This window comes from Phragmites australis, chromosome 16 (genome assembly GCF_958298935.1).
Source record: "Phragmites australis chromosome 16, lpPhrAust1.1, whole genome shotgun sequence".
Lineage (NCBI taxonomy): Eukaryota > Viridiplantae > Streptophyta > Magnoliopsida > Poales > Poaceae > Phragmites > Phragmites australis.
Window position 1 is genome coordinate 4,503,548 of NC_084936.1, and position 17,662 is coordinate 4,521,209.

The 17,662-nt window shown below is 41.1% G+C and overlaps 1 pseudogene; it reads left to right on the forward strand.

Annotated features, from left to right (window-relative positions):
- The first annotated feature begins 1,324 nt into the window (after positions 1-1,324).
- LOC133896058 (protein CHLORORESPIRATORY REDUCTION 6, chloroplastic-like) lies at positions 1,325-10,277 on the forward strand (annotated as a pseudogene).
- Positions 10,278-17,662: the final 7,385 nt, after the last annotated feature.

Genomic DNA, 17,662 nt, shown 5'->3' on the forward strand with positions numbered 1-17,662 from the left:
CTCTTATAAAATAAGATCCTGACTGTAGACAACCTTGCTAAAAGAGGTTGGCCTAGACACCAAACTTGCCGCCTATGTGAGCAAGAGGATGAAACACCCATACACTTATGCAAAGACTGTGTGTATACACGATAGGTTTGTGCTCATTTGTCTCAATGGTTGCACCTTCCTACTTTGCCGCAACTATCTTCCTTCCAAACCACAAAGGCCTGGTGGACTGCGGCATCATGCCAAATCGATAAAAGAATATCAAGATCATTCGATGGGCTAGTAATCGCTTTTTGGTGGAACGTATGGAAAGAAAGAAACGCTAGAATTTTCTAAAATGCCGAATGCGATGTTGTGCAAGTTGCTGAAAAGATCAAGCAGCAGCTTGAGCTTTTCCAAGGGGCACTCCTCAATTGATCTTTCTCTTTTCTCTTTTGGTGTAACAGAGGGTGTTGCCCCCTTGATGTTGGTACTATAGAGTTGTAGTTGTAGTTGTAGCGGGGGCTTCCTGGTGTCGTCTCCTTTGAACTTTTTCCTTCCTTTTATTTTTAGACCCTATGTTTATTCATACTCTAATAAAATCGGCAAATCTCATACCGTATTTTCAAAAAAAAAAAAATCTTGGGTGAGGGGTTGGTCGTCTTCTGATTGCTTTGCCTTCCAAAAATTCAAGGTCTGCTGCTGCTGCGCTTTTTCCCTTGCTATGTGAAACCCTGGAGATTCAGGTGATGCCGCTCATTGACTTGTTCGGGTGTAGCGTTGGAGGTAGGCAGGCAGGTCATTCGTGTGGACCAAGAAATGGAGCAATTTGTCTCTGACGCACGCATGGCACGATGTGGCTAGTGTAGTTTAGAGTTTAGACCCTTTTTTGAAATGTGACATGTGAGAGCCGCATGTTATATATTAAAATAGAGGAAGAGCCGGACGTGCTAAAAATACCAGGCGCAACCATGGGCAACGCTCGAGACCAAAAATGAACCATGGAAATAAAGCCAAAAGCCTAATCTCCTATCAAAAAGCACCCTAAATGGTACCCCCCCCCCCCAAATAGCCAAATCTCCTCGTCGAAGATGAGTTTCATAATTTCAGACGCCGGCTTCTCCCTATGGTTGAAGGTGCATCTGTTTTGTTCTTTCTAAATTTCCCAGATGACAAGCAAGATAAGCGACTTTAGTGCTTTCCTTGATGAAGAAATACAATGAGCTAGAGAGGTCCACCAGTTGAGAACCAAGGAGCTCTGGGACCCAGCCCTCGCTTCAAGAAGGATAGGCGGTTGATTTAATTTTGTACCTAGTCTTCGCTAAACTTTCTTGGTGAAGGAACACTCCACGACAAGATGGAGGCAAGTTTCATTTGAGTGCTTACAAAAGGTCCAAATAGGGTTGCAAGGCCATCCCCCATGTGTGAGGCAATCCACAGTCCAAAGCTTATTTTGGATAGCCAGCCAGACAAAGAATTTGCACTTTGGTGGCAACCACACCTTCCAAATCAACTGGGTGAAGTTTCTACATACGGATCCCTTGAACATCATGGGGTATGCTGACCTAGCGAATTATGTCCCTTAGTTGGAGTATTTCAGGGTTATGGAGTCATGGATGCCTGGGTAAAGGTTTACTTCTCTAGTGACACCCTAAAGCCATATGAATTGTGTGATGTGGTCCTATGAAGCGTGCTAAAGCATGGACATGTCAACAATCCATGCTCTTTGAAGAATCGCCTCCTGAAGGGATCATTGCATAGCTCTGGAGCTACCAAAAAGCAGTGGCGCTCCATCCTTTAGCATGAACCCCTGAGCCCAAGATGAATGCCAGAAGGAGATTTTCTCGCCACTCCTAATGGAGATAGATGTGGCAGACATGAAGAGCATCCGATCAGTGTTGTCGCATGGGATCTGCGTACTAGCCCAGGATTTTTGGGTCGGAGCCCACTTTTGCCAGAGCCATCATTGTTTGAACACACGACCAAAGAAATTGAGATGGAGGATACTGAGACTGCCAATACTTTTTTGGCCTACAGACTCTACTCCAGCTAACCTTGCATTTGCCTTCTGTAATTGTTTTGCAACCGTTCCAAATTGTCTCATGTCTTTGTCAATTTGCCGCAAGATTGGTGCAAGGGTTTTGATGGCCGACAGGAAGAGAATGAGTTGGGAGGTCATCATAGCTTTCACAATGTCTGAGAGGCCCGAGGGTGCCATGTTCTTCCCCTTACAAGAAGACATCTTCCCAATCACTCTGTCCACCATCAGTTGTAGGTTAGATGATTTTCATTAGCCAGTAGTAAGTGGTGGCCTGAGGTAAGTGATCTAAAACATGGAGAGGACCACCGGCAGATCCCAGAGGATAGAGACAAAGTGTTGTTCCTATGGAAGGCCCTAGCCACACTTCTGACCGTCATGCAGTTGTCATGGATGCAGCGTTGTTTGATGAAAACCCTCTGGCACTCAGAGACAATTGAGTCAAGGAGAGGCATGGGCCTGAGTGCCAGGATTTTGGAGACCAGCTTGGCGACCGAGTGAATAAAACTGATATGTCTGAAAGTAGTAATGATTTCAACACCCGCTTTCTTCGGTAGGAGGATAATGTTCACCAAGTTTAGAAGGCGAAGACCGAACAAATGAAGGTTGAAGAATGCCTTGATAGATACGATAACATCTAATCTAATTAGGTGCCAACAAACCACAAAGAAGTGCCTAGTAAAGTCGTCTGGGCATAGAGCCTTGTCTTGCGGCGATAGCTTGATGGCAAAGGGGTATCCTCCTCTATTGGATGAACATCAAGGAAGGATAGGTCGAGCTAGTGAATATCAAGGAGCTACCAATTGATGTCAGTTTCTCTGGGTGCTAGTCTAACCATAATCTGTTGGAAGTGATGTTGGATCGTGGATGCTTTGTCTGCATGCGAGGTGGCCCAACCATGAGTCGTACGCAGCCTCAGGATTTGGTTGCGCCTTCTACGTGCATTCACCATATTGTGTAAGTATCTGGTATTGGCGTTGCTCTCTTTAAGGAAGGAAATTCTCGATGCTTGCCTCTTCCTAGCGCGCTTGATAGCGGCAAGAGATAGCACTTTTCTTTTTAGTTGTGCCCTGAGCACATTTTCCTTAATGGATAGTTGATAGCTCTCCTGAACAGTGACTAGGGGAAGAATAACCTCAAGCACCATGATCAATTGAAGTTTGGTGCCTGAAAGAAGAGATTTGCTCCAACTGGAGAAATGAGTAGCTGTGTTTCAGAGTTTTTAGTTTAGAATGTGGTAAGGGTCATTGTGGCCTGTGTCAGCTGCCAAAGCCGAGGCCACTGTGTTCATGAAGCGCAGCATACTAGTACATAGGTTCTTGAATTTGAAAGACCGTGGCCGTTTAGGTTTGCTTTGGTTGGAGAGTAGAAGGGGGCAATGATCCAAGTGGGTGGAGTAGAGCGCTTGGAGCTCGTGTGAACTAAAAGTAGTGTCCCATTCTGTGTTGCATAGGAACCTATCTAGCTTGATCAAGGTAGGCTTTCGCTGCCCGTTTGACCAAGTAAATTTCTGATTTTGTAGGTGGATGTCTCGAAGGAGGTAGTAGTTAATTGCACACCTAAATAGCCTCATGTGTTGTAACTGCAGGTTGTTGTTTTTATCCGCCGCCTTGTAGATGACGTTGAAGTCTCCCATGGCAAGCCATGGTGTCCCTGATGCTGGGAGGAGCTGCCTAAGTTTGTGAAGAAAGGGTTCTTTTATGGAATGCCACGTGGGGCCATAGACAGAGGTAAACAAGAAGGAAGTTCGACAAAGCTTCGTCGTGATGGTGGTGATGATGTGAAAAGTTCCTATGGAGATGTTAGAGACATCCACAAAATTCTCATCACAGAGGAGAAGAATCACCCCTCGGCCAAGGGCACTTGAGGCGGGGCAGTGTGCATAGCTAGTTAGATCATTTTCTCCCACATATCACGCGATTTCGCCATCTATTTCGTGAAGATTGGTCTCTTGGAGACCAGTGATTGATTTTTAGAAATTGTGACACAAGGTCATGATGATCCGAGAACCCTAAACCGCATATGTTACAGGAGAGGATGGAGATGTCTTGGCCAATCATGTAGGGAACGATGGCAACCCCGGTGAAAGCGTGTGAAATGCAACACACAAAAAAGTAGTGAAGTGATGAAGAAACTTGGTAGTAGGTTCCGCTTTCCTGAGCGGACGGTTACATAACCATGTAGTTGGAGCCTTTAGATAGCGACGGTCAGCGGTCCTCGACCACCAAGAGTGCCAAAAATCGATCGAGAATTTTAAGGGTTACACAAGCCTAAGGCCATGTACATGCAATAGGCTGCCGGTTTTCCTTTTCTTATATATGACGTAAGGTGAGTGGGACCGAAAACAAAAATGGTTTTGCCACCAAACATGGTGCAACGTGAGTTTATCTATTCCTTTAGGACTCCGTCTAAGGTTATTTATTAGAGTATATAGTATAGAATACATAATAATCTATTTGTTATGGTAGGTTAGGATTAGATTCCATCATATTTTTAGGTTTCTTGATATCTAGGATACCTGTACTCTATATTTGGTATTTGTGACTCAATACAATATACATATAATATTCTATCAATTTTATCATGGTATCAGATTCATGAAGAGCTTGTGGTGGATCCGGTTCAGATTCGATCAAAGCCACGGACATGGATGAACGTACCACGCACTGCGTGTCACGCCCGTTCCGACTATAGCCCAGCTCCTTTAATCTCGCCTTATACGGCAAACTCAGCTGCTCACATCACCGACTAAGTCAAAATGTAATACGATGTTTTATTCGGTGCTGTCTCTAATGATATTTTGATCACTAATTTATTTTACATCACATTGCTCATGACAATGAAGCCATGTTTATTATAGAAAAGTATTTTAAAATATGAACACGATTTCACCAAATTTGTATTATAAGATCTACAAGTTGATAGGTCAATTATTGGTTAGGAACACAAAGTTTGAATCTTGAAATACGTGTGCGCTCTATAAGCAGAAAGAGAGAGTATTATTTTGTTGCTCCTGTATATATAAACGGAGTATACTCATATTTCACTTTGCATGTTTACTCCTTCAAGTGAATCAATCGAGACTATGACGGCATCACATTGATTTCATATGCCGCGCGCCGGCCACTAATTATCGAACCACTAATTATATTACTTGGCATACAATAGAAGTTTTTTTTTTTTTAAAAAAAAGGCCTGCCTGAAGAAGCTAGACCTGGGAACTCCCAAACGGGACAGAAGAAAGGCGAAAATAACACCGTTTTTAGAGACGATATAATTCATCTTCTTGAGAAATGACATAATAGCGGTCTAGCATCACTCAATTGTGCAATCCGTAGCTCGTATTGCCTATACGTAGCGCGCAAGACGCTAGGTCTACCAGTTCGGTTCTTTAAACAAAAAGAAAATGACTATCAGTTCGTTTCCGAATGTCCTACATAAAAGTTTGTATCCAAATTAATCCACATCCACAGATGCATTTTGATTTTGTGATGATTCACCTCCTCACATGCATGCACAATCTGTGTAGCTGCGTCTTCCGGGAAAATAATCCTCTAGAAGATAAGATCTGTTGTATTTGAGGATTGAAGATAATTCTTAGTGTGACTCAGGAATAAGTCAATTTTACTCCCTCGAATTATTACCGGATAACTTCTGAACTTTTAAACCGTCTATTTTACTCTCTCGAACTATCAATACCGTCCATTTTACTCCCGGAGTGATTTTTCTCGGTGGTTTTGATGATGTGGTGGCGGTTTCGCCACGTGCAGTCCTAGTCAGCGTGCTGACATCAGTGTTGCGCAGTAATTCGATTTTTCTTTATAAAAATAATTCATGAAAATAGATTATTCCGAAAAATAGGTTTTATGTTTAAAAAAATCCAAAAAATATAACATGATTTAGGTAAATGTTTTAATTTGATTTTAGCTCTGTTTTTATTTCTATAAATATTATTTAATATTTTTCTAGTGTAAAAATTATTCCAAAAATGTTAGAATAAAATTTTAAATTTGGAAAATAGTTATATAGATTAATTTTGATAAAGTTTAAAAATATTTTATTTGATAAAATAAATGCTTTTAATATGTTTGGTTGTATATAAAATTAGTTTTAACTCTAGAAAAATTAGATTTAATTCCAAAAAAATAGTTTTCGTCATTTTTAGCCGTAGTTTTCTCGTCGTTTCTAGCCGTTTAAAATTAGTTTAGCCGTACTTTTTGACACATTTTGGGCATATTTGAGCATATTTTGGCACATTTGACCATATTTTAATCACATTTGGGCATATTTGGGGCACATTTGGTCACATTTTGAGCATATTTTTATATATTTTTGCTAAATTTGAGCACATTTGGTCATATTTGGGCACATTTTAGGCATATTTGGCTACATTTGAACACATTTTAGCCATATTTGTGGATATTTTGGGTATATTTTGGGCACATTTCGACACATTTTGAGCACATTTTGGATACATTTGGACAAAATATGGTCAAATATGCCCAAAATATGTACAAAAGTAAGGCTAAACAAATTTTAAACGGCTAGAAACGACGCGAAACTACGATTAAAAACGACGAAAACTATTTTTCTGGATTTAAACCTAATTTTTCTAGAATTAAAACTAATTTTATATGCAACAAAACATATTAAAAGAATTTATTTTATCAAATAAAATATTTTTAAACTTTATCAGAATTAATCTATATTTCCTAAAACTATTTTCCAAATTAAAACATTTATTCTAACATTTTTGGAATAATTTTTACACTAGAAAAATATTAAATAATATTTACAAAAATAAAAATAGAGCTAAAAACATATTAAAACATTTATCTAAATCATTTTATATTTTTTAATTTTTTTTCTAAACATAAAACCTAATTTTCGAAATAATATATTTTCATGAATTATTTTTCTAAAAAAAAATCAAATTTCTGCTCAACGCTGATATCAGCATGCTAACTGCCACCACGTTATCAAAACCACCTAGAAAAACTACTTCGGATATAAAATGGATGGTATTAATAGTTCGAGAGAGTAAAATAGATGGTTTAAAAATTTAGAAATTATTCGGATAAATATGATAGTTCGAGAGATTAAAAATAAAAAAAATCATAGATAAGATCTGTTCTCATCATGAACGGAACTACTACTATTCTTGGGCTCGCTAATCAAGGAGTTGCTGTCTTGCTGATGCCTTTTCAACAGCTAGCACTGGCGCCATATCGGTAGATCATTGTGTGTTTAGCAACTAAAATATCTGTAATTTAGCAACTAATGTTTGCCTGTGAATCGAAATCAAATTAATCGACAATCCCTAAAATATCTGTAATTTAGCAACTAATGTTTGCCTGTGAGATTGTTAACCGGGAAAGATCTGTGACGTACCTTGTGGGGAATGATTAGGTGCCATCGTGTCGTGCCACGCGCTGCATGCATGCATCGAGCAATCTGGTGCGTAGTATAAATTTATGGACGGTTGAGATCTAATGGAAGATTAAAATACTATTCTTCTTTTTTTTTTGAATGGAACAGAAAATTCCAATAACCATTTGCCGCTAAAATACTATTCTTCTTTAATACAATACAATGATGCACGCTTCTTCGAGAAAAAAAAGATGTATGGAAGATAAACAAGCAATTTATTGTGAGATGTCCTGTTTCTCGTGTTCTGTGATTTCGACGATCTGATCTTGTTCTACTGGCCAGCACGTGCATTTTCGATGACTTTCTTTTGGGAAATTTCGATGACTTTACAACAGGAGGATCCACGTCTATCTTTCATAATCATGTACAGTGGCAGACCTCAATAAATGACTGGGTGTCTCGAGCTAGTTTGCTTGAGGTCTGTACATCCTATTTATTGGACTACAAGATATCATATAGACTACATATAAACTACTACATATGAGAGATTCTGAAAAATAAAAATTTAGCTAGTGTTATGTGTATCATGTAGTCATACACATGCTGTGCATGTGGCCACCGTGCGGGCCGCGTGGACTGGAGGCACCACTTGTTGAGTTTGACTTCTAGGCTTTATTATTGGGTCTCATATTGGTTGGGCGTATAAATTTCCTTTGGACCGTAGAGCCCGTCAGCTAGGGCCCATCTGGCCCCATGCAACCGGCCACTTTTCCTCAAAAAAAATATAACGAAACTGGTCACTGCTCTGCTATGGAGAAAAAAACCTAGACAAAAAAGTAGATAAACAGATAGAATAGGCGTGAACCAACCGTTGCATCGCGCTGTCGCAACAGCCACCGCTTCGCCCCACGACACCGGCGACCACCCACACGCCCGACATAGCCACCGCCGCCACCCACCACCTTCCTATAGGCCCGCATCGGCTTGCCCTAGCACGGCATAAGCTACAGCCCACCGGTGATTCATCTGGCCTCCCGTGTGATGAAACTACCCACCCGATTCTAGGCGGCCGTGGAACCACCGGCGGCGATGGCGAGGGTGGCCGGGTTCACCACACGCGTGGCGTTCAACCCCTCCGGCAACTTCAATCTCTCCCTCTCTATGGACCAAGAAGGTAATTTTTTTCTTTCACTAATTAAAAATCAATGCTAAATTGATTCTCTAAATGTCTCAATGCTAAATTGATGCTCTGAATGATGTGAACAAAGTGACTGCAATTAGGGAAAATAACTCATCAATCAACCAGAATTATTCGAATACTCAAAGAGCTAATGGGCTGGTTCGTGGATTTCAGTACTAAGAGCTCAACAGTAGTTTTATTCAGATTTCTATGTTCAGCTATGTAGATCATGATTCAAGAACCACTGAAACAAGTTGTAAAATACTTCTTATATTTTAATGTGTATGTTATCGCAAGTTTCATCTTGTGTCGGCCCGATAGCCATTCGGCACAGAGGGTCTGTATTGTATAAGCAAGAGCAGCAGTCTTTTACTTCCTGATTGTCTCATAGTTTGCCACTGTCTGGTTTGAAAGACCTTTTTTTTTTAACTAATATGTCAATTAGAATACCGTCTGCAAGAATAAAAAAACATGGAAATGTGGCTTCAAAGTTTATGCAAACTGTTTAATTGCAAATAGCAATTCGTCCATTGATGTTGTGAGCACCAGTATTGCACTACTTTGATTGATTATTATCGGTGGTTCACAATCGTCTCAAGGAACTGCAATTGAGCCTGTGAATTCATCCATACCAGGGGTACCTCTCGTTATTGTTCGATAGTATAAAGTTTCATTTGATTGCCTCTACACTTCACGTCTTGACACCATAGTTTTCTTAAAATTTCTAGCATCATCTCATCTCTAAATTTAGTTCTTTCATTAGTGAGTAATCATTTGTTTGTGTTTTCTGCAGAGACCCCACAAGTCCGACCTCCGCCGCCACCTATAGAAGGACACATTGAAATCGTTATCAACAACGACACCATCTGAATGCTCGATCTATCACCTGTTAAAGAAGCACTTGGTGACTTGATTTCATTAACACTAGGTTCACAATCATATCCAGAACAATAACAAGTTATTGCAATTGTCATTCACCAATTTCATGTTCTGACAAGAAGTTTATGTATAATATTCAGCTGAGTCGAGAAATCATTTGGATCGAACTGTTGGGTTTACCATAAACTACGAGAGAGAGGATCAATACGACACGCGGGAGCTGTGAGAGCTCCCTGACATAAGGCTCTGGTTTGTGAGGCTTGATGCTGCTTACCCTTGGTTTCCGGTTGTGCTTGACTGGAGAGCCGAAGAGCTTGCCAGATATGCTGCAATGCTGGTCCCTCACCAGGTACTTAATCAAAGAAAATGGTTTCTAATTTTTTTGAATTCAATACATGTAAATCTTGGCACACCTCATGATTCTTCAATGTCTTTTAGCTAGCTTTTTATGCAACTTCCCAAAAACATTACTGTATACAAATCTATGTGGATGAAGCGCAGATGAGCGTGCGACTTGGTGTCATCTTCAACCCAGAGGCGTTGGAGCTCTTTGTGATGAAGAAAGTGTTTGCTGTGGAATCGTGGCTGAAGCAGCAGAACCATCCCAAGCCGTGGTTGAAGACGGCAAACATGGCCAGGATGTACAATAGCAACTCCTCACACAAAGCCATACGAAAAACACATCAAGAATGCTAAGGAAACCGAGAAAATACATCAACATCTAACTCGAGAAGCACATACCATACCATCCCCAAAGTGATGTACTCATGCCGCTTCATCGGGATGAGGCTGTAGAACTAATTTGAATTTCCGATCATATGATGCAAATAGCCAGAATCCATGAGCCCCATATTCTCCAGGCCTCCATCTTCCACCTACATATCAGAAGGATAATAGGTGGATGACTTCGTACTAGGGTTAGTTAGAAACCTCTTGGGAATCTAGTACTAGGTCATCCGCCCTAAAGCAGTAAAAGCAGAATTATGCAAATTATTTCTCGCATGAGGAAAGCGATCACCACGACAGAAGAATTGTGGTCCACTAAAGCGCTGTGACGCAAAGCCTCTGTCGCACGGACCAAAACCATATGAACCATGGTATGATCCACACCGAGCAATGCTTATATAGGAGAACTGAAGAGTGTTATAAACTCACGAGCGAGAGTGAGGAAAATACTCATGTACATCAAAAGAGGTGCGATACATGTCTCGGGTACTTCACTCCCACTCACGCCGCTCATCTCTCCTACAGCAAAAGCAAAATCCAACTAGGTGGCCCCCTCTCTAACAGTAAATGTACACATATCGTCTCTCAGGGATCACTCTAGGTTCTGTCATATGGGCTTTTTTCTTAGGCTGAGGAGCTTTCTTGGTTGTGTCTTTAGAAGCTCCCTCTTCTTGATTTGCGGTATGGGTTTGTTTTTTTCTGGCATAGGCTATGCAATATTAATCTTGGCTTTCTCAGACTCTAGGGTAGTAGGTGTGGTGAAAGCAGTCTTGTCAGGACTGGTGTAAGCAACTTTCTCAAAACCCAAACCCAAAATTAACCCAGCCTTATCGGTACACATCTTAGTCTTGGCCAAGATCAAGTCTATTTTGTCCTTGCCTTCTGAGCACTTCTCCACAAGAGAAATGAGATATTCATTTTCAGTCAAAAGCGTTTAAACTTGTCATCTAACCTAGTTGAGCTTGTCGTGAAAGACTATGTAGGTGGAACAGTTCAGCTACACATCCTTCGAATACTCATCACTCTCCAATCTAGATTCTAGCTCTTTAAGGCGTTTGTCTTTCAGTTCAACATCCTTTGCAAGCAAAGACCAATTCTTGCAAACACCTAAGAGAGTAGACCTATACTCCTCCTCAAGGAGCTTCTTCTCGACACTCTCAAGCCGACTGGTGACTTGAGCATGCACATTCTGAAGCTCGGCAAGTTCAACCATGATAATAAAAAAACTCTCACACTCCTCAACATCAGGCCTAGACCTAAGCAATGCAAGTTCAGTAGACACAAATTCATACTTAGGTCTAAGATCATTCAACTCACGTATAGCTTTCTTAAGTAACATATCCTGGCTAACAAGAGCATCATTCAAGGTATTGACTTTGATGAAAAGCTGGTCGTAGGAAGGTAATACCTCAGAAGGATCAAGCTCGGAGTCGTTGTTGTTGTCATTGTCATCCGCCATGAAGCAGAGGCCGGTGAAGACCTTGGCTATCTTCTTGCTCTTCACTTGCGGTTCCTCTTCCTCCGAGCTCTCCTCCTCGCTTGAAGAGGTGTCGATGTTGCTAAGAGCCGCCACGAATGCCCTAGAAGCCGCCTTCTTGATTATCTTGTTACGGTTCTTCTTGAAGAAGGGCTTCTTATTCTTCTTCTTATCCTTGTTGCAGTCGTAGTCGCTGTCCTCCTTCTTTTTGAGCTTGGGGCAATCCGCCTTGAAGTGAGTGGTTTCACCACACTCAAAACAAGCACAAGAACCCTCTCTCATCTTGTTTTTTGTTGTTGTAGAAGTGAGTGAACTTTTCACAATGAGCGCAAGGTCCTCATCATCCAGTATGTCCACCTTCTCCTCTATGATAGAAACCAAGCAAGACAAAATAAATCCACTCTGTGAAGTGTTAGCAAAAAAAAAACTAGCTCCAGCCTGATTGCCACTACTAGGTCCAGAAATCAACGCCATGTTCTGAGATAGGGGGTTTACAAGACCGACTCGAGCCACCTTGGCTATCTCGTTGGACTTGAGCATGCTGAAGAGTTCATCATACATTAACATGTCGTAACCTGGTGACTCTTCAATGCTTAAGATCTTAACTTCACATATGCTACGGTCAAGAGCATAGAGAAGCTTGATCGCTCATTTGTGGTCAGGATAGGAAAAAAAACTAGTGGATCTAAGGTTGCTAACAATTCTATCAAAACGAGCAAACATAGCATCCAAATACTCTCTAGGGTTTTGTACGAACATCTGGTATTTCTGGTTATACGTGCTCTGGCGCCTAGCCTTAATCTGGTTAGTGTCCTCATGAAAAACACTAAAAGTGGACCAAATCTCACGAGCAATATGGAGGTGCTAAACTCTGTCAAACTCATTACGACTCAGGTTAGTGAATAATATATTACGAGCCTTATTGTTGGCCTCATATTGTTCAATCTGGACCAGAGAAGAACGAGCAACAAGAATCATATAGTTGGAGTCCACAATCTCCCATATAGCACTTCCTTGACTTAGGAGATAAGCCTTCATGCGCATATTCCAGTACGAAAAATCTCGACCTTTGAAGAACGAAATTTTCCCACTTCTCTTCATTGTCGCCTAAGGATCACAAAGTCGATTAATGTCAACAAGTGATCAAACCGGCTCTAATACCAATTGTAGGACCGAGAACTACAACTAGGGGGGGGGGTGAATAGGCACCTTACAAATTTCTTACGAAATAGATAACCTACTTCTTGTTCACTCAACGCTCCTCAAAAACGCACAAACGGAAGCATAAACTTTAGAGAGACAAAGCGAGAAAGAAAGTTTCAAGGCAACATGATTCTACAAATGGAATATGAACCATAGTCTCTATTCAAAACTATTCCATATGTCTTTGAGCACAAAAACTTGAAACTTGAATAAAGAACAAAGCAAAAAGACAATCACCGAATGAAGTAACTCTTCAAATTGATGGTCTAGAGACAAGGGGATTCAAGACTCTCTCAAATACATGATTATTTGAACGTTTATGCCTCTAGCAATAAGAAGAACAACTTCCTAAGGTTGAAAAATTACAGCTCAAAGATAAAAACAAAAATCAACAAGAAAATCACAACAAAAAAAAAAGAAAACTTGCAAACTTGCAAGGGAACCAATAGAGAGAGACTAGAAGGAGGGGAATTCAAGCATATGCAAAAATATAAACTTCATTACTCAAAGAGGTCAGCCCTATTTTAGGCAGATAATAAGGATTTTTCTCTCAAAAACTCTCACCTATTACATAAGCCTAGCACTAGTCTCTCAAATAGGTGGCACAATAAGCTTAAGTGGCTGGTTCTAACTCTCCTATAGCCCTATCTCTCTATTTATAGGTTTAGACAATTTTACCCCTAAGTTTTCTAGCTTATTATGAAAATACCCCTCTCTTGTAATACATTTATACCTACCATCAAAGATATTTTGGTCCATTTTTTGTTCCGTCCATCAAATGGCCGCGACGCCTTCACTATTTAGCTTTGTCTCAACGCAAGCTTCACGATGGTGCCACATACTCCTTCAATCCTCCCACGGTATTGAAGCCCAACTGTGAAACCCTCTATATGTATCTCAAAGCGTGACTCGTCACTTGCTTGCACCTTAAGCAAGCGCTATGATATCGACACGTGTACTCTGTCTTGCATTCCTAATCACCAGCAAGTCTTTCACGCTTTCGATCCATCGGGCCATCTTGTCACTTGCACATGCATTTCTTTCGCTTGACTTTGTTAACACATCATTTTTATCCAACGTTTCATGCTTTACTTGACCTCCACGTATACAGCTAGGATCACCCTTGACTTCACCTGGCCTCCTTGATCGTCCGACACTAGGCACCCACTTAGCCTTGATCACCCGCCGTCGATCGCTAAGTTGTATGCGTCACATGCACACCATGAGACAAGCAAACACATTTCTCTAACTCCAACTTCAGTTAGTCCAGAATCAAAATATTCAAACCAAACTCAAACAATCTAAAACTCGATAAACTAAATCGATAACCTTATCAATCACTCATCACACATAAATCAATACACGTTTGAACCTGTTTCATATTTGAATGAGTGGAATCTTTGAATTTTGGGACGGTGGTTCACTAAAGGGCTGACCGGTATTGTCTTTGATGCCGATTAGCAAGCAAGGTTCACGTTACCGATCGCTGGTCGGTAACCGAGCTGCGGCGGTAACCAAAAGTCGTGATAACCGTGATAACCGCTCGAATTTTGAATAAATTTCGGACAACATTCGTTTGAAAAAATTAAATTTTTGGAAAAAATTCGTGAATTTAGTCTCTCAGTAACCGGTCGAATTGGACCGGTTACCAAGCTGTTTTTGCGGTAAACCGCTCGGTTTATGTGGTAACCGAGAGTCCAAAAACTGACCTATTTGCAGCGAAAACCGAACAATTTTGAGCGATTACTGAGCGGTATGGACACGTTATCAGTAATTGTGTAGGAAAATCATAAAAGACACAAAAAAATCACCAATAAATCAGGGAAAAAATAATGTAATACCATGGTATGTTTTGTAACATCAGAAAAAAAAAATTTGGCATGACCTTTGCTATATTTTGGAAGTTTCCAAGGCAACAAACAGATACTAATAGCAATGCAAGCACGAACATATAATTGTTTCATCGAATATATGCGTACATTACATATGTAGCTCCTGAAATTAATAAATATGTATCGAATTCTCTGTAGTAAAGCTAAAAGCGCAATTACATGCCATCCATCAGTACTTACCATGGTATCCATGCCACTCGCAACCTACGAGATGGAAAAAATTAGTACAATACCATGGTATGGAAATAAAGTAGTTGCAAAAAGTAAATTTTTATTACCTTTAGAACCACCAGCTTGGGGGTGATTAAATTCGGCTATATTGTACTCCTTGGTGGACATTAGTATTATCCATCGTGTAGATAGCAACTCTACCTTAAACTCTACCCAAGTTTGCCCTGTCCATGCAGAAGTGGTTGACCATTGTCCTTGCAAAATGGTATAAAACTCAGGGTCTTGCCACTCATAGACCCACTGAATAGGAGGCTCCGACTGAGCATCGGGGACAGGATAGTGTTACGGATACAATCCAAAACTACTCTCCATGCCATAGCTGCTGGAATAGCTCCCACTATCTTGTGGTCCATCATGGCCATCTTGTATTATGTGCCTTTGTGAGGATGGGGCACCGTGGTCCTGATCCTGTGTGGTATGCGAAAATTGACTCTCACCAGTGAATTACACGGGAGGAACGACAGAGGATTGGCATGGAGGAACATCGCCGCCCTGACCATCATCATCACCGCTATCTGTCTTTGAGCTGCTGTCATTCGATTCTTGGTAAGTTGTGCTCTTTGGGTCACTATCCGTGCTCTCATCGTTTTGTACTTGTCTTTTGCCCTTACCCTTAATCTTCTTGCTCTTCTTTGTATGCATTATTTGCTTCTTCCTCTTTCCCGTGTGTGTGTCACCAACCACTGTAGTAGCCCACTGTTGTAAGTCTTGTGTGTTCGCTGTGTTTGTCACCATGTGAGTAGGCAGGGGTATGTCGCTATCTGTGTCCTCCTCATCAAGCTCAGGGGTTGCATTTGATCTGCTGGTCTCCATCCAGTCCCGGAGCGGATTGTTCTCCTCGTTCAATGTGAGCTCCATAAGCCACTGAAATGGATCATCATGAACATTCAACTTGATGCCTGCATCCAAATTATTCTGTATTCTCAGGTTGTAGTTGACATATACCAACTTATGAAGCTTCTTGTAGCTTAAACGGTTGCAAACTTTGGTGTGGATAAATACAAATGTACTCCAGTTCCTCTCACACCCACTAGATGAAGCACATTGAGACACTAGGCACCTGGCAAGCATTGATAGTGTAGGTGTAGACGAACCAAATATAGACCACCCTTGCGCTGCAAGTAGGTAAAGTGATATGAGGCTCGGACAAGTAGATAAAATGATGGAACGGTTAGATATGTAAAGGTTTTCGTACCAGGATGAGTCCTGCCGTCACAAGCCATCCGTGCAGCGAGCGGACCTGCGAACGACAGAGACTTTGTCCGATATGTTTCAGCCTCAATAAGTGATTCCAAGGCAGAACTAACATCGGTCATCCTCTCAAATGCCGCACGGAGATCTTTGAACAAGTTTGGACTCGTGCCATACGCGTAATGCGTGCGGGGGTTCAGAGCGGCCGCTGCAAGTTGATGATCGAAGCATTAGTACCATAAGCATTAGAAACATAAGCATCAGTACAAATAAGACAACAAGTGGTAGGAGTATATCACCGGCATTCATGTAGGTCCCATTCGCTAGATCATGCATTCTGCGATCGATAATTGCCATGTACTTTTCAAAAGAATCCCTATCATTGCGATACAACGCCTCGTACTCCTGCTTTACAACGGTGTATCTCAGGAGCACCTCACTCAATATTGGCACCTTGTCCTGATCAGCAAAGCGGAGGAATGCATACAATGGCTGAACGGAATCAACAACCATTTTAAGATTGTCCCACCATGGTAAGCTGGATAGGCAACTATGTGCATATCTCCCAATATCAGAACTAATATATCGAGACTGCTGGGGCTCACTAGATGCCATCCATTGCATGAACCTATCCTTTCGGCGTAGAAAGCTATCAAAAAATAGGTAGTTTGTGCCAAATCTTGTGGCATTCCACCTCACCAACTCTCCACCAATCGCGGCCTTTATCATTTCATGTAGTTTTGAATGATTGTATAGCCATCGCGATATGGACCTTGCACTTTGGATGATCATGTCGTGTTCTCTAAAATCACCAACTGATTTCAACATTAAATTTATCGTGTGCACCACACAAGACTGCCACGCGATAGCAGGATATTCCCTTCTGAGAACCTGACAGGCCTTCTTGTAGTTGGACCCATTATCAGTCACGATCTGCATAATATTTTGTGGCCCCAAATCATTGACCACTGCTCTTATCTCCTGCATAAAAGAATGAACCAAATAAATATGCAACAATTAAAATACTATGTTATCAACTTAGCAAAATAATGTACCTTGTTCAAATACTTTGAATCTTGAATGTAGCCAGTCGCATCTACAGACTTGTGAAAAAACATACGACCATTGCAATATAAGAGAAAATTAATAGTACTCATGTGTGTCGGTCCCGTCCACGAATCGCATATTATGGTCACACCATACTTTGGCCATTCTAGCTTCCACTTTTCAAATATTTTCTTCAATGCACTTTCGTTCTCGTCCAGATACTTACCATCTATATCTTGGCCAGTTGGAGATGATACCCCCTCGCTTGTTACGGAACAAATGTTCAGAAGTCAAAAAGAAAGAAATATGACAACAATAAATTCATTACAAACTTAATCACTCACCCCATTTCTGTGTTTCTTTCACTGCAGCGACAAAGAATGCATCGTTCGCCCTTCTACCAGGAATGCCTGAAGTGTGGAAAAATTTGGACCATACCAAACCAATAGCTTCCTTCGCAC